Raw genomic sequence first — 21,445 nt, forward strand, 5'->3', positions numbered from 1 at the left:
CCCCTGACACATTTTGGCCTGTTACCCATAACTGGCACTGCCCTGGTCTGTGAGCCCGGCTCAACAGTGTCTCCTGTCCCGAGGAGTCGGCGCACAACGCAGCGGCCATAAAACAGCCAGCGCTGGGCGCGGCAATAATGGTTTTAAATCTGATAAGATGGTAAATGTGAGCTATCAAAGGCAGAGATGCAGCCGGGAGGCCGGCCCTAAAAAGGAAACAGCCACACGGAGTAATTTTCAATATTCCCGTTGCATCATTCAGCTCCTGCAAGCACCTGCAGTGTTGAGCAGAGCCATCTCTCATTTGGACAGAGGCAAAGCGGGATGTTTTATGGTCTAGTCATACTCCCTGTCACTGTGCTAATGTGATTCAGTTCCAAAACAGTCAGAGGAAATGAGAAAAGCGACTCCTTCCCACCCTTGCAGCACTCAGACATGATACACATGGGGCTTTACACTGCTGGCAGCAGGAGGGGAGAAAAAAATTACAAAAACCTTTCATGATACATTGACACAAGGGGAGGAGAGACACTTACCACCGACTGCAGAAGCGGCAGCGTGAGGTTCTTGATGCTAGATTTGAATGTTAGAGTAGAAAGTGTGGAAGAAAGACTGGTGGCAGTTCATTACACTTCAAACTGAAAATGACTGGCAGCGACTCTCCCCTGGGCGAGGGAAAGAACAAGAGCCGGAGCGCTGGGTTTTACAGAAGACAGACTATCAAACACGCTGGCAGTAAAAATAATAATCAGAAATACATCCGGAGCGAGCCCAGCATTTCCTTTACGATCTATATATAATGTTGTTGTTGTTTTTAAAGCAAGGCGATATCGTTTGACCACAAATCCTTCAGTGCTCAGACTGCTCACTATCAGCCATTTAATATATAAACGGGGAAAACATCCTGACTGTGATCGGCGCTTAAATATGCAGTGTTGTTCTACTCAGCACAACTCAGCGCTGTGACTATGTGCACCAAAGGAGAAGCACTAAGTGTTGGATGCATATTTTTTTTACCTTACCTCTATTAGAGACAACCGCAGAAAGAAGCCTGCCCTGACAAACAAAAAAGTATTTTGAATATGTTACTTTGCAGCTATAAACCAAATGACTGATTAATCAAGAAAATAATAATGAAAATCACAATGAGTTTAATGTTTCTTAAATTCTAACCCTTTGGTGACTCAAAGGCTTTAATCACTTATATTCACATTATGCTTTTAATTGTATTATTGCTCAATAGATATTTTTTTCATTGCATAAATAAATCTTATATGCATTTATCTCCTTGAATTGCAGCTGTTTATTTTCAATGATGTCTGCCTGTACCTTTCAGACCTTTATTTTGAAACATATGCAGGAAGAGTTGTATATATAATCATAGAAGAAGCAGTTGGAAACCACGATAATGAATGAAAGCAGCATTTCTGGAGAAAAGACACTCAGCAGCAGATTGATGAGATTCCATTGTTGAAGTGATGAGGAAATGGACATTATGCTAAATTTACCATGTGAGCTATTATAGTAATTATACCCTTTTGTTGGAGCTATTATTTGAGACTCTGTCATTATTTGGCCTCTATTTGAGGATTTATAGTTTACTGTATATAAAGCAGAGCACCAGAGATGAGTGCTGTGATATTTTACCTAATCAAGACATTAAAGCAAACATATTCAGTTTGATTGAGAAAAAAACTATTAGAAATTAATATTAAAATACAACAGATAGATCCCACTCATATTGAAAGTGAATTGAAAGGTTTGGTTTGCTGACAGAGCCTGGAGATAAAAACATGAAACTGCTCAAAGACAGAGTGATGCTCTCCTTTACATCTACAAAGTGAAGCCAAATCCTCTGGGACGCCTCCTAGTGGCTGACTGTAGTGTAGACTATAAACCCCACCTCATCCATGTTGGTGGATGGTACATGGACTAAATAATATATATGTCAAATACATTTTCCCAGCGCTGGTTTCCGTCAACCCTAATGAGTTCACTAATTCCTATGTTTTGGTCTTAATTCGTCCTTTGACACAGGGTTAAACATCATGACTGACAGCTGAGGCTGAAGCGTGTGTATAGTGACACTGCGGCTCCACACCTCAATCACTGCTGCACAGACTCTGACTCTATATGTAGTCAAGAGCTCAAGATGACCTTGCCTGTATCTCTGATATTGGTTTAGGTAGTGGAGACACATCGTCAATCTTTGAAGGCCTATGATCTTTGATCTAAATCCACTTCGTAATATGACCTAGCTTAAACACAAGGCTCTTATTTTGTGTTTAAAAATAATTTGGATCAAATTTACAACAATCTTTTTTTGTTGGTGGGTGTGACTCAAATATGTCGACCGAAAGTATTGAAAGTATTGAAAAATATTGTCATCTAACTCAGGTTCTAATTAATTGGTAAATTACAAGGAAAGCAGAACCAAATACTAGTAATTATTGGTCAGATCATCATGTTATATGAATCAATATTTATATGAATCAATTATTTTTCATTAGCTCTAGGTTGCTTTATCTAATAAAATAAAAATCTGATCACAACAAATGTCAGTAATCTGAAATAAAAGACTTATTAAATCTTGATTTGCACTGTTAATACTTTGCCTTGGACAGTCTCCAAAAGACTTAAATATCTCATCATGTGTCCAGAAGGCGACCGATTAATTAATTCATGTGCTCACTGACTCATCATGCCCTCGTGGTGGTAAAAAGATTTACCAATGTCAACAGCTGACACTGCAATCCTGCACTGAAAACGCTGAGGAAGCCTTGTGTCTATGAAACCCGCGTGTGCTTGTTTCCTTTTTTAAAGGGTGAATTAAAACCATGTCACCTCAGTCAACCATCTCAATGAAAGGAAACAAATCCATAACCACTGGCTTTAAAAGGCCACAGGAGCAACAAACCTTTTAAAAGACCAAAAGAGGTGTAAGCTGAGAGACAAAGGTCAATCTAATATGGACTTCTCTAACGATTGTTTCGCTCTTTGACTAATTCCCCGAGGCAAAAGAAAAGGAAGGTGAGGGAGGAGGCAGGAGCCAGTTAGCTCGTCCCGTCTCTCAGCTTCTCTCATCCTGTTGGGAATATACCCTCACGCCACAGTGATTCCATAGAGAATCAAACCATGGTGAGATTTCCTACCGCCTTTTTAAGTCCTCTTTAACTAACCTTAAAATGACTGTTAAAGCTAATGTTCATAAATATTCCAAGAGATGCTACAGTAATATAGCGAGGCCAAGGCTCGCCCTGCCCTGCCTCATGTCTGCTATTACAAGGCTAATCTAGGCTCCCCAGGAGAATTTCTAGATTTAATTTAGGCATTTGGGGATGATGCTTGGCGGCGACAGGGGCCATCCATCTTCCCTTAACAGTCCTAATCTTTATTGAGGCTCCAGACTTCAGGTAGTGCACGTGATGGATAGCACCCCTCGCTGAGGACAGTCCATTAGTAGGAAGAGAAAACCGCGAAGCCAGAGCCCAGTTACACGGTCTTAAGTGCAACTCGGAGGTAGTGGCAGCTCTATATACTACACTACGGGGGGGGAAGCAACCCCCCCAATGTTTTGGAACAAATGTCCACCCCAGTTAACCATCCCAGTACCACTCATAGGTTTAGATTAACCAACTGCAGGTCTGAACAGAGTTTCACCTCCTCCGCCTGGGAGCTCAGCAGCCATTAAAGACAAAATAACTCACCTCAACAGTGTTTGTGTTACTTTGACTCGAGGCGACTTGAGTGCATCCACTGTGAACTTCATTTTGAAGCTTGGAGCGTTAAAATATCCAACACATGTTCAGTAGTTTAGCCCAGGAAAAAAAACTTCTCATGTATGATTGACAGAGCTCTTGATACAGTGGTTTGATTGACAGCGTGTGACAGCTCTGCCAGTTTTTGATACCAGCTGAAGTTTACATTTTTCTCATGAAGACACGTTGAAACTAGGTCTGTATTTCGGATGTGTAGGTGGTGTCTGTCTGGGGAAAATAACCTTGAAGGTCTAAAAAGTAGCCCGTCTTTGTTTAAAATATCCTCAAGTGTTAAATCACGCTCAACTTTGAATTTCTCCCTGAAGCCAATTTGTGTTTCCAGAAGTCTCACTGATCTCGCACCACGTTAAATCGCTGGGACGGCGTTACATAAACCGAAAATAAACGGAAAAACAAACTTTGCTCGTTAATCAGTTCAAGTGAAGATGATGCGCTTTTACTCCCCCCATGATGTCCAATTAAGAGTTGTGTTTATCAGCCGAGCTCTGCAGCGCAGCTTTTCACAGGTACCCACTGCTGCCACCAGCACTTCTATCTGCACAGACAGCAGGACACCAGTTCAAAACAAAAACATGGATTATGTATAAAGTGAGGGGTGGGGGGTGGGGGGTGGGGGGGGGAGTCACATCCATATTTGCAAAGACGTGTTTGTTAAATCATTCTAAGCAAACACAAAAACACTGTTTATCACACATTCATTTGGCATTACAGTGAGCTTCAGTGCGTTTCAGTGGAGTAAATAAAGGGAAGATAAAATGCAGTAATCCATCACAAATCATCTAAGGCTTCCTGTCATCTCGCACAGCATGCTAGCCTATCTTAGCTTTAATTAAGTTATTCTGGACCTGCTGACAACAAAAATAAATAAAGAAATGGAAGGAAAATAGAGAAGAGTGTGAAGTGTGGGGAGTTTCTATGGAGACCCGAAGCATCTGGCTTGATCCCAATAATTTGTTCTCTGCCGTCTTCATCTCTCTCTCTCTCTCTCTCTCTGTCTCTCTCTCTCTCTGTCTCTCTCTCTGTGTCTCTCTCTCTTTCTCTCTGTCTTTCTAGTTCACACACACATACTGTTTCCTCAATCTCATATTCCCTCATGGCCACAGAACATTTAACTTTGATCATAATTTCCGTCACTCTTCAAACACACCAGCATTTAATGACACGTAGGCTGAATTCATTTCTTTACAACTGCTATTATTTGCAATTACGGTATAGTTTCCTTTAGAGTATGACGTTCGGGGTCCTGGATCCGATACTATTTACTTTCTGCTTTCAAACGATGGAAAAATCTTCCAAATTCAGCAATAAGAAAGATAATACAAAATGCAAATACCCTCTCCTAGTCCTATTTCTCTCCTGTAGTTCACAGACAATGGCAATTCAAGCTAGAGATGCATTTAGCAGCAGGAAAACTAATGGTGCTAAATTGTGCCTCTCAAAGACAATGTTCATTCTTAATTTGGACAGTGGAGGGCTATCACCTTTCAAAGCCTGTGGCTGGTTTTGAAGCAAAGATGGAAGAGGTGGTAACAGCTTCTCTGCAGCTGAGAGCTTTAGTGAGAGAGGATCATAACAGCTGGTGATAGATCGATATTCAGCATATCGTTAGATACTCAATAGATAGATTGATATTACATAGACAGATTCGACCCAAAGGGGAAACAGGACCCAATGTTAACTGTGTCATCATAGAATTCAGAAGAGGGTAACACTGAAGTTCACTTATCAGTTGAAAGTTTTAGCTGTGTCTTTGATGTTTCCACTCCCTCTCCCTACTCAGATATTAAGCCAAAATCTCCCAGATAAGAATTCTTCCATCTTGCATCGTGAGTCAGTTTAATGCCGTTTCACCCCATTATAATAGCATTAACTTATTAAAACCAGCTTGCTGTAAGAATGAATGCTTGACTGGTTTGATAAGAACTATGAAGGATGTTGCGTGTATGACATTTACTGCAGCCAGCCACCAGGGGGATGGCCGCATTGGCCTCACTTTTGGGGAGCCATCATGTCGTCCATCTTTATATACAGTCTGTGCTTTGATGCCACGTGGTTTAACAGCATTTACCTCTTAAGTGAGGTGTGATTTTTCCTCCACTATTTTCAACTATACTGGTCCCATATAATGTTATATTTAACTGCTGGTAGAGGAGATTATCTTCCACACAGCAACCTGCCACTTTAATCATGGGACCATCACCGAGGAAACCATTTGTTTGTGCAAAATTGGACCAGTCTGTGAATGAAACTAAAAAACAACAACAAATTAACTCTACAATTAGGTGCCCCATTTAAAATGCCTCCCCCTGTGGTTCTCCATTTATTTAAGTAGGTGCTTTTGGTTTTTGATGCTTCTTTCTAAGCACAATTTATGAGGTTAGCCTAAATGTTGAGTGAGTCAAAAATCCTTCTGGAGAGCCCAAATCATATGAGAGAAACATTGAATGTATTAAATGTTAATTTTAGTTAGACAATCGCTGTCTTGAGCTTCCTCCTTCTTACCGCCAGCCGCTGCATAAGGAGAAATTCCACGAATAAAAAGACATAGCAGTACCAGTAAGCACAAAGCTAACACTAACCAGATTATTATTTATCACATTCATTCTGCTACAAAGCAAGGAATTTGGCATTTAAGCGAGGAAAATAAGTGTGAAATGTTTCCACACATGACAATGAGTGGGCATTTTGGCAGATTAGATTAGATTTTCGAAATAAGACAAAGCAGAACGGTGGATTTCCTCACGGGACGAGAAACCTTGGCTCTCAACTCTACCCATTGTCTCCTAGCCTTTTATTTTCCTCTACTTCGACAGAGGGATAATCTGCTTCAAATGACACCATATTGTTGATAGCAGAGAGGCTTATTGTCCCCCTTTCATGTCTCTGATAAAAGAAACAGAGAGCTACTGTTCCAGCCACTGGGATTGAGAAGAGAGTACCATTACCCTCCTCATCTCCATAAAGCCTCCATTCATCCATTTACCTCTCAGGACTCTGGGCTCCACCAGCCTGAAGGAAGAAGCAGTCGAGTGCAGAAAGCTGCTTCACTTTCCTCTGCTCAGTGCGTTATGGCACCCAGGCAGCCTGATGTGCTGAGTAGTGACAGTCAGCAGATTCGCTTTGTTGTGCACTTTCATTTAGGCAACAAGGGACTGCTTTCGTTAAGTGCAACTCACTGGGATGAAAGAATTAGAGTTGGCGAAGGCAGGCAACGTTAGTTTTACTCCATCACTTTGAAATCCTGGCTATAACCATCTGTCTAACTCACTCCAGAAATTCACGCCAGCAGAACCAGGAACAGATTATTCATTTCAACTCCTATAGTAGACGCAGCACTGTACTTATTAAGCTTATCTTCGCAGCACCGATGCAGAAACTAGACAGACTTAAGAGTTATCACAATTGAATATTAATATTGCAAAATTATCCTTCAGGGGAGATATCAGTCCAGACACTGCTGATGGGAATGCTAGACTTGCTGGAGCATTTTAACGGCTCATCATTAATGGGCGAGGAGCTCAGAGGGAGAAGAAGACAGCACTTACAATCAGAGAGTGTTCACAGACGACAGTGTGCAATGTATTTTTTTTTCTTTCCCCTCGGATAAAATCCTTATTGGTAACTCTTGAAAACTGTCTGAAAAAAAAAAAGAAGGGTTCAATACCTCCCATCCTGCATCAAGGCCAGATGGCTGAGCTTTAGCAGTAGAGGCTAAAGTCTGAAACCTGACAGTCATTCAATTCACATGTCCACTGACCCGGCCGCCCACCTAAACAGAAAAAACCTCCGGACACACACACACACACTGGTACACACACACACAAGCGGAGCAATATGTGTTTACAAAATAGAGCCCTTGAGGAACATAATGGCCTGGCAAAAGCTTTTGTGTGCTCTGAAGAGAGAGGTGACGGACTCTCGCTTCACGGCATCTTCATTAAAGCCTCTGGGAGCGCAGAGAAAGCTTTAGGTCACAGCTGAGGTGGAGCAAGGCTAACCAGCAATCTCCCACATATACAGTACTACGTAAACACACAGACACACAGACACACACACTTGTTTATCCGGAAACAATGATCAGATATGCACACACTGTCAAAGTCTATTCTCGTGCTATAAAGGTCATATTCACAGGTGCCGGGGTTGTCTAATTGCACATTTCATAGAATCTGGAGCCTCTGAATGGAAACTGCTAAGGCATTTCCAAAGATAAAAAACCAATAAGAGCTCACAATATTATGTTTCTCCCCAAACATGTTTGGTGGAATCATTGGCATTCAAATTACAGAGGATATTTTCCAGCTGATATACTTTAAACAAGATAATCATCAGCCGGAGGAAGTGGGGTAGAAATTTCATTGAGCAAACACTGATTATTTTATTCATAATCCAGGGGCTGAGGAAAAGGTAGAATATCAGATGACATGATTCAGGGTGACGCACGTTCAAGAGCCAGAGAAGAGTCCGCTCTCGTCAACGCCGCCCGTTGTCCTGCAGCGCCGGAAATAAACAGAAAAACACTGTTCTACAGTCAATAAAATGAAATGAGACTGGAGAGATTTGAATGCAGGAATGGGCGACACTCCAACATTAGTTTTATTCATCTCTCCATGTTACCACAACATTTCTAAAGTCTCATATGTCTTTTGGTTCACAGTTTAAGTGTAAATAAAAAAATATTTCACATAACAAGTTCAAGCTCAACACTTGATAACATGCTGCAAATGTGTTGTATTTAATTGTGAAAACTCTGTTTGAGAACATCGACGCACATTAAACCTAATGTGAGTAAACACATGTAAACTCAGGTAATGTTTTGGCTTCTGTTCTATTGAATTGACTCATGAAGACATGATGACAGTGGGACAAAGGGCACAAGAACAGGACCCTGAAAGCGAAGCAGCAAATGGAATTATTTTATTATAATATCTTTTATTATTACTACTTTTCAAAATGTCTTCAGTGCTTCTCAAGGTCCATCTTCAGACACTTGATTATTAAAGGTCTCATTCTGTGTTTTCAACTATAGCAGAAACACATTTGGAAATTATTTCAGGTATTTCAGGTTGTCAACAATAATAATAATAATAAGCACTGAGGCCATATATTTCTGAATAGATGTACAAGTATAAGATGATCAATACAATAAAATAATGGTAAAATTAAATGTGGCTGAAAGGAAAATATGATGCCCTGACTTCACACCATTACTGTTTCTGCTTACTGCTGTTTGTACCGTCTCTCCTGAATCACACGCTCCACCTTTATTGTCCGTCCACTGGAAGGCCAGACCTGAATGCTTCCAAGCATCAACCGTTGTCATGGTAATCTACATCCGAATCAGTATTCATAAGCTGCATCGTCGTTTGTTTTGATATTATTATTAGAATGCATTACCACTAATCCCGATCGGCTAGAGTGATCAGTGTAGCGGTTAGTGTTGGGGTTAAGTCATATTACAAAGCGTTCATTGTTGAGACTCAGGATCGAACCACAGCTCCAATACACACACACACACACACATTGTGTACATGAGATGCACCATAACTGAAGCCACTATCAGCTTGAGTCATGTATCTTAAACTGCCCCTCAACTGAGGGACCTGGGCTGGATTCACAGCCTTCAACACCTACACACAATGTTATAATTACCATAATAACCATAATAAAACCATAACCCTTTGTAAAATCTATTCAAAAAGGAAATGTGGTAGAAACCAATTTACATAATTCAAAACAGGAACATCATTGACTATTGTAGAAAATGAAATAAAATGATAATGAAACTGTGGCAGAACTCAAGTAATATACATTTATTATGGGGATTCCATAAGATTCCAGATATACAATAATTTCTTCAGAAAAAGGTCTCTTTGGTAGAACTTTTGAAGAACCCTTTCTTACAAAAAGGATTTTCACAAGCAGGTGGTTCTGATAGGACCTCAGCCATTCAAGAAGAACCCTTTGAGGACCCTTATCTTAAGTAGAATAAGGCAACAACCCAGTGCTGGTGTTAGGACAGCAAATGATTATAGCGTTCAAAAAACACAAATCACACCTGGTCACTTGGAAATTACAATGTGGACGCTCTCTTGCTAAAAGATCACATGTGAAAAAACAAACGTTGCTGCAAACACTAAAACGCTTCAATATCGTTTAAGAAAAAACAAAAACTGTTTAAAAAAACAACATAAAAATAATGTTTTTTTAGAAACCTGTGAATTCCTTTAAGTGTATCATCCCAACTGATAGCAGATGCTCAGCGTGATCGGCTCAGCATGATGGGTGAGGTGTGAAATGATATTTAGCTCTTCTCTGCAGTCTAGCAGTGAAAATGTCAAAAACGGTGGCTGTTTGAACTCTGTCTAAATCTCTGACAGCTGTGAACTGCAGCCTCGAGTGTGAATGAGAAGCTTTGTGTTAAACCTTTTTCTGCCGTTTCTCGGCAGCGACGTGGCACTTCTGTCTTTGATGGCGTTGGTGCAAATCAAAATATAACATTTAATAACTGCAAAAGGTAGAGACGCTCCAATGCAAAAACAACGCAACAAGAAAATGGAGACTCAAGCCTCATCGGAAGCCGGGCTTTGTGAGAGTGTCCTCCTGTTAAAACAAGACGCCAGAGGTCGTCTGTGCCGGCACCTTGTTACGAGCCAGTTGTGTTTTATTGCACGGCAACCTCTAGCAGCCATGAGGAGGAGGCTGCAGGGGATGGGTGGGTCGACAAAAACACAGGACTTAGACAAAAGAGACCGCTGTTTGTTTCCCTCTGTTGTTTTGTTTATCCACGACAACACCATAGCCTCAACCGTGTGCTTATTATTGTGACTGTAGACTATATTTAAAGATGGACGACGTGATGGCTACCAAAAGAAAAAGTCAAAGCATCTCAATCGCATCCTGGTGGCTGGCTGAAGTTTGGATCATGCATACTGCCTTCTCAAAATACACAGTGTTTTTTTTTGGCTAAACTAAACAAAACCACCAAGCCACAACCTGAAAGATAGGATTCATCCTCTGGGGACAATGAATATCTGTTTGTACAAATACTTCAATGGTTTTAAAGATATCTCATTCCTGACCAGAGTGGAAAACTGCATTGAAAGAGCCACACAGCTTGAGTGTCAAAATTGTGTTTTTTGACATTAGATAAAAGTGAAAACAGTAAATGAAGTCGTGCTCCTCTCTTTCTCTGAGACTGCTCATTAATTTGTGGCAAACCCCGCTGCCACTCGAACTGAAGCTCTCCCTCTATGATGGTCTGGTCGCCTCTAATTTTGGACCACATCTAATTATCTGCGGGGGATTTTTTTTTTTAGGTCTTGATTTGACTGTCTCCAGGTCAGATCAAGTCTTTTTGTTTGAAAATTAATTTTTCATGTCTGATTGGGGTTGGGTTATCTGAAGAACTCCCACCCACGAATACAGACAGTTTTAACAAAAACAATTATACTACAATAAATGAAAAGCAAGCAGAATTTGTTGTATTTGCTGAATGCTTTGTATTATAGGCTTAAACAAAGACGGTGTGCAGTGGTTAGCCAAAAGGTTGTTGGATCCAGTCGTGGCCACGGGTTCTTTCTGTGTAGAGTTGGCCTGTTCTCCCCATGTGTGTAGGTTTGCTCCAGGTGGTCCAGCTTCCCACAGTCCGAACACATGCAGATTGGGGTCAGGTTAACTGGAGAAGTTATTCCAGTTAATGAGGGAGTTTTTTCTCTCCACAGACTCCATATTGCTGCTCATAGTAGGAATGGTAGAGTTTCTCTATGTTTAAGGTCTCTACCTTACCATGTAAAGTACCTTGAGATGATGCATGTTCTACAAACTGAATTGAATTGAATTAAAAAGATGTATGGGCTGGAGACCTGTCCAGAGTTGACCCCGCTTCTCGCCCAGCGTCAGCCGAGCGCTATAGATAGTAGATGGATGAAAGCTGCAAACTATGAATGTGCACTTTGCAGAATGGCTCAGCATAAACAAAAACATGGCGGACAACAAACGGCCAGAATTAAGGAATTGTTCCTGAGCCAACTTAGCCATTAAACCCATCTTGCTTTCATGAGGGTTACAGAGAAAATCACTTAAACTTCACCTTGAAGGAAAACAAAGACGAATCCCTGTCCACATCCCATCACCGCTGACCACTCAATCACATCGAACGTCAGCTGAGACCAGACTAACAGACCACACAGGCCAACCAGCTGGCCGTCTGTGAGCGCCACACACCTACAGACGACTCGGAGCGACGATGACTGCTTCATCAAAACGGAAACCAGTGAATGAAACAGACTTGTAAATCATATGGAGGTCCCTCCCGAATATCAACATTTCCTTAGAAGGCTGCTTCATTTATTTCTTTTACCATGAATATGTAACAGTTGCTCTCACATGGGGGGGGGGAAACAGGCCACTTCATGGAACTCATTCCAGGAATTCATCAGCACTCTGTCAGGCTACATGGCAGCCAAATATTTCTATGTTAGAAATTGCAGGGGCACGAAAAAAAGCTGCTGTAAGGAAATAGGACATACTGATGATCAGCTGTGCTCAAGACAGGATGCACCAAAAATGAATTTTTAGAAAAGGTAAAGATAAATTACAGTAGCTGTGGTTCTGTGAAAGATAGTTATATTTTCAAAAAGGAGAAATAACCCATAATCCCCTTTCCGCTATTGAAACCATAAATCTCCTTTTTTAGTTTGTAATATGACTTCCCCTCTTTGCACTGTCAAATTTTATCATAAGTGTTCGCCTTTCTTTTGGTATTTGTCACCTCGATTTTGAGATAAAAGCACAGAGGGTGAGATAACACCAGAATATGATGGGTTGTCTCCGACTGCATTACAATTCTCTGCACTCGTAGAGGAATATTTAGGACTGAATCCTCTCTAAATCTCCAAAAATCCTACAGATCCTAATCGGAAAAAGCAAGAAGCACATATGCTGAGAATAATACTCCTCTGGCTTTTATCTACAGAGACTTTTATTTGTGGCAACTGCTAAACTTCAGAACAAAAGAAAGGCTTCAAAACACTAACAAAAAATAAATATTTGTTAGACTACAATGAAAGCCTGGGTTCAAAGAAATATGGACTTGCGGTGCATTGCATCATGTGGGGGCAACACCACCGAGTCATCCGCCGCCGAGCGTCTCTGACAAACCTGCAGCGTATATGTACCGCAAATCAGAAAGATTCATTTATCTTATTTTCCCCACCGCCATCACCTCCTTTAAACAATAATAATACCTCCTGTATGATATTCCTAGGACTTAAATAAGTAGACAAATGTAATTTATTTTAGGGTCATTTCCATCAGCTTCCAGTGTCAGCACAATCAATGGCACTGAAAATACATCTCTCTCTCCGTCTCTCTCTGAGTAAAAAAGAAGTAAAAACAAAAATCTCCATAACTGTCATTTTGAGATGCAGCGGGTCTACGTGGCTGCATCATAAAGGTCTAATTTAGTCTGTTTTTCTAAGCAGGAGCTGCATGAACACACCCACCGATTGCCACATGACCTCCGCAAAGAACTAAAACACAGGGTGTTTTCCCTCAGCGCAGCCATAATGATACATTACTATTTATGTTCCGGCAGCTGGTGGGTGGCTGTGCTGAAAAGTCACTCAGTCTGCCTCCTTTATTTGCCCCCGGAATCTTGTAAGGCACCGACAAGTCCGCTTTTATATGAATGCTGCTGCTGTAACGTGTGAGATGGGAATATAAAAACCCTTGCCATGGAAATGAGTTCTCCATGTACACGTCTTTGTTTAGGACAGGTCTTTCTTGCATTAAATGTCAGAGTATTGGCTACTGAACTTATCGCAAAGGACAGAGGTTAAAGTGCAGCAGCAACGATTAGTTAATCTATGATAGATTTACTTATCATCAGCAAATCAATCACTTCAGTCTTTCTTTGAAAAACACAGTTACCAAACATTTGCTGAGACAAGATCATTTGTTGTTTGTCTGAGAGTTGACTTTAGGTGTTGGACTGATAGTAGATCTGCCCCCTCTCTTCAAAGCTTCAAAACATCCTCAAAGACACATCTCTTTTATTTGTCCTTCTTTTCGAGTTGAGAACGTTATTATCCTAGCAGATTTGATACTATTATATATTGCTCTTTTCTTGTTATACCTTTTACTTTGTAAATCACTTTGGTCAACCAAGGTCGTTTAAATGTGCTGTATAAATACAGTGGACATTGATCAAACAACTTAGCTATTTTATTTCTTTTTCATATCATAGATGAATAAAGGATCAATCAAAAAAATTTGAAAAGTCAAAAGGGTCTTGCTGTCAACTTCTCAGTGTGAGTATTTGTAGCATTAGTTTAAAGATAACTGAATAATCTTGAGTTTTGGACGTCTTGTCAACAAATCTAGCAATTCTAATACTTATTTTTACTTAACATTTCACTGTTGGACTTGTATTGAGTATTTTGTGTGATTATCCTTGAGCAAAGGATCTGAGTATTCTCTCATCTCCTTTAAAACCATGGTACTCCAAAGAAAAACACCCATTTAAACACATGGCTCAGATTTGCAAATTGTAATGTTTTGAATTTCAAATAAGCTGCAAGGGCCCTTGTATTGTATTTTGTAACGTACATTCTAACATGAACCTGTTTTTGCGAGAAGAGGGTGTATATTAGCATTAGCTAAACCTCAACTGTTCTGTAATTAACATATTTAGCCGGAGAAGATCTTATGTACGAGCTACTACAGGCGATAACCACTGCTCCACAGGTGTATGTTGTGACTGGAATTTCAATGCTGCATTCTTTTATCGTGTGATAATTAAAACATTCAAGGGGCTTTATCTTTTCCAGTATTTAGAGGATAAATGTGCAGAGATTTCCTGTCTTATTTCAGATCAATGTCTAAAACGTTGTGAGTCACTGTGTTTTCCCATCTCAGTCTCCTGTGTGTTCTCCGCTGCCAAGGGCACGATGCACTGTAACGCATGCAGCACTAAACAGTAGGCACACTGGGCACATGATGAGAAGTTAGATATGCTTTCTTTAGGCATTAAATACCGCACGCAATCAAAGGTGAAATTAGCACTTTCTGGTTTATTAAGTCCCAGGGAGGGAGTCATTTGATTATTCTGCTTCTCCACTTGTGCTTCTCACCGCTGTCACACCTCAAACTACAAATTAATTGGGTTAAAAATGCAGAAAAAAAAGAGCCTGCACCTCATTTTCTTCCAGATGCCTCACAGTCCTTGCAAGCGAAGATCACCAGTTCATTTCCAGCGACTTCAGTTTCCCCTCAAAAAAACCTTTACTGGACTACAGCCTATTCATATATGTATATACATGTATATGATTTGTTTGCTACCTGAGCCAGTCACCAGAAATGTGGAGCTTCTACACAGATAATTAATAATGAAATACAGTCGCAGAGTGTGAAGGCATCTATTAAAAAAACACCAGGGGTAAGGGTACATTTTAAACTGGCTCATAACAATAAATATCACAGGGTAAGAGGCCTGTGTGGGAGAATAAATTCTTCTCTGGGTTCACAAAGTCCCTCTCGTATTCTACGGTGCAGCTCCAGCTTTAATATTAAAGATTCCTTGATATGATTATATTCTCTTCTGCGTCAATTGTTCTCCATCTGAGGAGCTGCATATATTTTTATATTCACCATTGTTCTCCAGTAAGCAGAAAAAGGGAAAAAAGGTCCATCATTTTTAAAAATCACATTTATAAATATTATATTAAGATGGTAACACTTTACTTTAAACCGCCTTTTATTTATGAGAAATATATACACGTAATGAATTAGTCATAACACACACACACACACACACACACACACAAGGCCGTTTAAGCAGATGTAAGGATGAGATGTTTGTTAATGTATGTCAATTTGTTAAGCTTTTTATTTAAAATGTTATTCTTAACATTCACTATATTGTTAATCACTATGTGCACAGGTTTCACAGGAGGAGTTTAAGCAACAAATACAGTGAATGTCCCCATGTGTGCTCACAAACCTGACATTTAGATTGGGCTCATTCGGAATTAAATTGAATTATAACTTCTAATCAGTGCACTCTCTAAGGCGTCACCTAATGATTATTTTCATTATCCAGAAATCTGCCCATCGTTTAACCTAAATGTCAGAAAAATAGCGAAAAATGCCTGTTATAATTTCCCACAGCCACAGGATGTGTTTTCAGATCGCTCATCTCATGCAAAACCAAGATATTCAGTTCGCTAACATACATGAGGAAGACATGATATATTCACATCTTAAAACTATGGAACCAGAGAATATATGTAAATATAAATATAATATCTTGAAATATAAAAAGATGATTCAATTATCACATCTTTAATCAACTAATGACTGCTGCTCTCGTCGGCTAATGAGATATTCTAACCAGTGGTTTCTTCGTACATACCACAGACTGAAAGCAGCATCAGCCTCTGTCAAACTTCATCAAAGCTCCCGTAGATCGCTTGTCTCAGTTCAGTATCGATTTTCTGGCTGTACTTCAGTTCTCAAAGTAAACTTTATCCGTCTATGCATCTAAAGACTGGGCTGCAGGCACCGTTGAGTCCTGTTCCACTTGACAGGCCCAAGCCATTAGGAAAGACAAAAACAACGCTTAGGCTGCTGGAGCAAGCAGAAGTTTTTGACTCGTTTTTTCATCTGCAAATTAGCCATTGACAAGATCCAAATGTGTAACTGTAATTAACTGAAGCTGCTGCGCTCCAAAGTCTGAACCACCTGGCTGTCAAACGGCTGGCCAGCGGCTGGTGAGTCTTACTCTGTGTGTGTGTGTGTGTGTGTGTGTGTGTGTGTGTGTGTGTGTGTGTGTGTGTGTGTGTGTGTGTGTGTGTGTGTGTGTGTGTGTGTGTGTGTGTGTGTGTGTGTGTGTGTGTGTGTGTGCGTGCGTATGTGTGTGTGTGTGTGTGTGGCAGAACCAAAAGTCCTTATTACAATATTCATATTATTCAAAATAACACAAAATGATGTGCATAACTATATATCTGTGTGGACACATCTTCTCCCTCTCTATTTTTGACAATTTCCCCTTATGGGATCAAACAAATATATTTATCCATCTATCTAATTATCCTTATTCAAGAATATTATATAAAGGAGACATATCGTGCTCATATTTAAGTTCATAATTTTAATTTGGGTTTGTACTTGAAACAGTTTACATGCTCCGATGTTCAGAAAACACATCCCTTCCCTCTCACTGTCCATTGCTGCAGCTCCTCTCTTCAGCCTATGTCTGAAACACTTGGTTTTAAGTTTCCACCTCTTTAATAAAGCTGAAGTCTAGTCTGCTCTGAATAACTTTTGTATTGTTTATCGGTTATGCATCTGTTTAAGTTTATATTATGTGTCATTTAAAAAAACTTTTATTGATTGAGCTTCTTTTTCTTCCTATCACTCCTATTTATAGATTATTATGACAGATGCATTAACATGAGAAGACTAAATACAGTTCGTCAGTCAAGTCAAAACAAATCATCATCATAAAGGCTGGTGATGGAGCATGTTTGCTTATTAAAATCTTAATCTGCAACCAAGCAACTGTAACTGTCAGATTGATGGCGTGAACTAAAAAAGACAATATTGAATAAACTATCCTCAGGAGCTGAAAGATGCTTGAAGAGTCTTCACTAGTGAACTGGGTCATGAAAAGCTGCAGCATATTTAAGGATGTCATGTGGATGGATGATGAGATGGAAATGTCTCATATTTTTCATATTTTAAATACAAAAGGTTAAGGTGGATGTTTTATTTCCACACAGGAGTTGTGCTTTTTGAAATATTATTCTTAGAGATTCAAAATGTTTAAAAGACCCACTTTGCGTTTTGGCTGACCTCGTTGAAGAGTAGGTGGTGAGGAGGTGTTGATCATGAAATCAGAGCAAAGACACATGTTAACGCTGTCTCCTGTGTCAATGTATTTTTATACAGCAAATCCTGGAAATAAAAATATGAATATTGTCGAAGTAGAAACTGGGGTTCTAACGCACTAATTGTGGTTGAATTATTATTTATATAAGTTAAACATGCACTCACATCCAAGTTTTGCTTAAGTTTTATCCTTTGTTCTTTATTATGTTTATCATGATTTATTAAGTCTGGTACTTCACTTTTTACAGTTTTACTGAGCACTTTCATTCAATGTTAACTGTAGTACCTTTTTATATAAATATTCAAATAATATTTATAAATATTCTTGTTCAAAATCACTTTTACACTACGGACCATTACTGGTGTTTACAGGCTTTTTTTTATTTTATTTACAAAATAATGATAATTGACTTTCTAGTTTTAGTTTAGCTCCTTGTGTTCTTTCCAAACTTACAGCAGCCCAGTGAGATGTCATACATAATAAAAAGGAGGTAGTTTTAAAGACAACCCCCCCCCCCCCCCCCCCAAAAAAAAATGCAGCTTAAAGAAATGCGAGATGTCATTCAAGTTTTTAAAGGTCACAGACTTTGATCATTCACGCTTCACGACCTGGGGACAGATGTGATCAGGTCGTGTACTCCAGATTATATCTGACCCAGAAAATTGAACTGAGAATATTCATGTCCGTGTCCTTGGAGGATTCTGGAGAATCGCTCTTTCATGACCGTCATACGACCCTTCCCGTAGAACGAGCGGGCAAACTGCCACACCATACTGTAAAAACGCTACCAGATGGCCTCCATATCCTCTTACTGGCTGACTCCGTGGTTTTGGGTTAACTGGGTGACGCCCACTCCAGTGTTTTCGCCATGATTGTGGTTGCGGCAGTTTGGGGGCGCGCTCAAAACAGAACAGGTCGGCTTCAAAATCGCCAACAACGTGATAAGAAAAGCAGAAAGAAAAAAGCTAAATCATGAGGGATATTAGACGGTATGGCTACAAGTGTGTCTGGCATTAGTTGTTGTGTTACTTTAGTGTTACATTTTCTTAAAAAGAAAACATGAATTGAATGTTTGGTTTGCTGCCTTGTAGTTTAAGTTAAATTGTGTTAACATGCAGAATATTTAATGAAGAACAGACAAATATTTATTTGCGCTTCAGAGAAACCACTGCATCTGCTCTTTGGTTAACTCCTTGTTTGTGCGTCTCATGTGTTGCCATTACATATGAGACAGAGGCGAGCATCTGATTCTCCAGCAATCTTTGAAATACACAGATGGTCTTGATGTTGTTCTGAAAGTTTGAGTCTTTAAAGTTTCTAAAAAACCATCTGGATGAAAAGTATTAAGTTGCAAAGAGAAGTTATTTAATCCTGAAGATTTTCAGCGAGTTAACATCCAGTTTCTGACACTATAGGCTTTGTAATGACGGCCATTCTGTCATTCAAGGTACTTGCATTTCGGTAATTATCTCTCTTTGAGTAGTTTTTATTGGTTGTGGCAGAGTCGGCCGCTCCTGCACGAGGAATTCACAGCAGAACAGGCCATTTAATTTGATCTAATTGACACCAGCCTCATTGTTTACTGCTCACTTCTGTAATTTAAGCATTTTTTGTCAGTGGATCAGTTCTGAATATATTCTACTCTATCATGCTGTTGTGTGGAAAAACTGCTTCTGCTTTGCACAGCATAAAATCAAATTACAGCTACAGTTATTATTGACTGACTTCATTATTAAAACAGCAGCTTGTTTGTCAAAGTGATGTGCAAAATTGTATATCTGTGTGGACACATCTTCTCCCTCTCGGGGTTTGGGCAATTTCCCCCTCATGGGATCAAACTAATACATTTATCCATCTGTCTAACTATCTTTATTTGAGCTTATTATATAAAGGAGACCTATTTTGCTCATATTCAAGTTCGGAATTTTGAGTAGGTTTATTACTTGAAACAGTTAAACAGATAAACCAGCCGACTTGAAATACAACCTACAGTGATAAAATAGTCTTAGACTTTTGGACCTCACTGTACACCCAGTCAACCAGTGTGTTGTATTGAACTGATCCTCCTCTGCACTTTATGTTAATCGTGCTGCTGCAGCTGTTGTGCTGCAGCCCTGTCTATCTCTGTGTTTCAAAAAAAAAAAACAAGACAAACAAAACCAAAGGGTGATTTGCCACGTTTTCAATAACTCCCTTAACACAGCATTGGAAAAGCAGAAGCCAGGGGGAATGTCAGAATGAAATAAAACAAATCAGGCCTAATTGTGTCTAAAATTAGACGAATGAAAGACAAGAGGATTTGGAATAGTGAGGGAGGCAATAGATGAAAGAGCGAATCAACTCAAGATCATTGAGAGGTGAGTAACAAAGGCCTGCCAAGCTTTAGTGTTGTCGGAAAAAAAACCTTCCTCACCTCAAGGTTACAAGCAGCCGGGCTATGTGCAGCAAATGAAATACTCAAGGAAGACATAAGTCTCATTAAGGCCCATAAAGGACATCCCTAATAAAATCCTCAGCCTGACATGCAAGGGCTCTCCAGTGATGGCTGATTAATTGCTGGTGCAAATGAAAGCATGAGAGGGAGCCGGGGCTCTGTGGCTATAATTTATCCCATCCTGTCTTGTCTTGTCCTCGCAGCCTGGGGAGATCGCCCAGGAAGACAGGGGAGAGGAGACACGGAGTGGGTGGTTCGGAGCGGGGAGGGGGGAGGGGTGTCTCCTTATATTATGTGGAGGAAAACGTGTTTAGGTGTCGGGTGAGACCATTCGCTTAAAACCTCTTCATCGGGTTGCAGCCACACGTGTTGACATCAGAGCGTTTCCATCTCCGAGTGGGTCAGACCGATAATAACTGAAACATGGTCCATGAGGAATAATGGCGGCAGCAAAGATGACCCAAAAAATATTTTTGGCACCCATATATCAAGTGAATAACGTGCAATCTTATGACAGTTCCCTGTGTAATCCATCAATAATATCATCTCACTGATACTCTGTCAGAATATATATATTTCATCATTTCATCATGTCCCTCTGTCGGGTCTGTGTTTGTGATTAATGGAGAGGTTCCAGATGCCAGGAGGACACACTTGTCAAACATATGGCTAATGAGTGAGTAATCACCTCCATGAAGTGCTTTGATGCTTTGCCTGGGATCATTTCTGAATCGGACTAAAGTGGATTAATCAATGGTAAGGGAAGCTTTAAGAACAGCCGGGGTGATGTATGGGGCTGCCGCGGCCGAGGTTATGAGACAGACACGGGGGTCCAAGGACAATCTGGGCTGGGATAATGCCCAGCTGAGGCCACACACCTGCCCTCTAACTGTAATAAGAGGCTGTGGCACATAAAGAGGAGAGAAACAAAGAAATGGGAGCGAAGAGAAGAAATAAAGAGAATAACAGGGACATCCCTGCAGCTGCTACTGTGACATGAGACTCCTGGTTTTCATGTGTAAGTAAAGAGATTTGGTTAAAATAACCTGGTTTTACTTCACACTCCAAGTAGGTGTTGTTTTTAACAGACAATTCTGGCATTTCACAGTTTTTGCTGATACTTATGAGACCCACTGTTACCATTTCTGTTTAATGTGTTAGATGTTGGCAAATATAACATATATTCCTTATTTCACCAACAGAATGTCATATGTTCAGTCAAAATATCTCCAGCAGAAATACACAACCTGTTATTTGGTTTGTTAGTGGCAATTGTTCAATTAAAGTGGAGAGACAATAAAAGGAGAAATCTAAATGTCATGGTAAAGTATAAGGTTG

The 21,445-nt window shown here is 40.0% G+C and overlaps 1 protein-coding gene across 2 annotated transcripts in view; it reads right to left on the minus strand.

Annotated features, from left to right (window-relative positions):
* The window catches only part of cadm1b (cell adhesion molecule 1b), a 135,194-nt gene that overhangs the window by 95,259 nt on the left and 18,490 nt on the right, over positions 1–21,445 (minus strand). The gene's annotated exons all lie outside the window — the stretch shown is intronic.

Source organism: Limanda limanda, chromosome 6 (assembly GCF_963576545.1).
Source record: "Limanda limanda chromosome 6, fLimLim1.1, whole genome shotgun sequence".
NCBI classification, from domain to species: Eukaryota; Metazoa; Chordata; class Actinopteri; order Pleuronectiformes; family Pleuronectidae; genus Limanda; species Limanda limanda.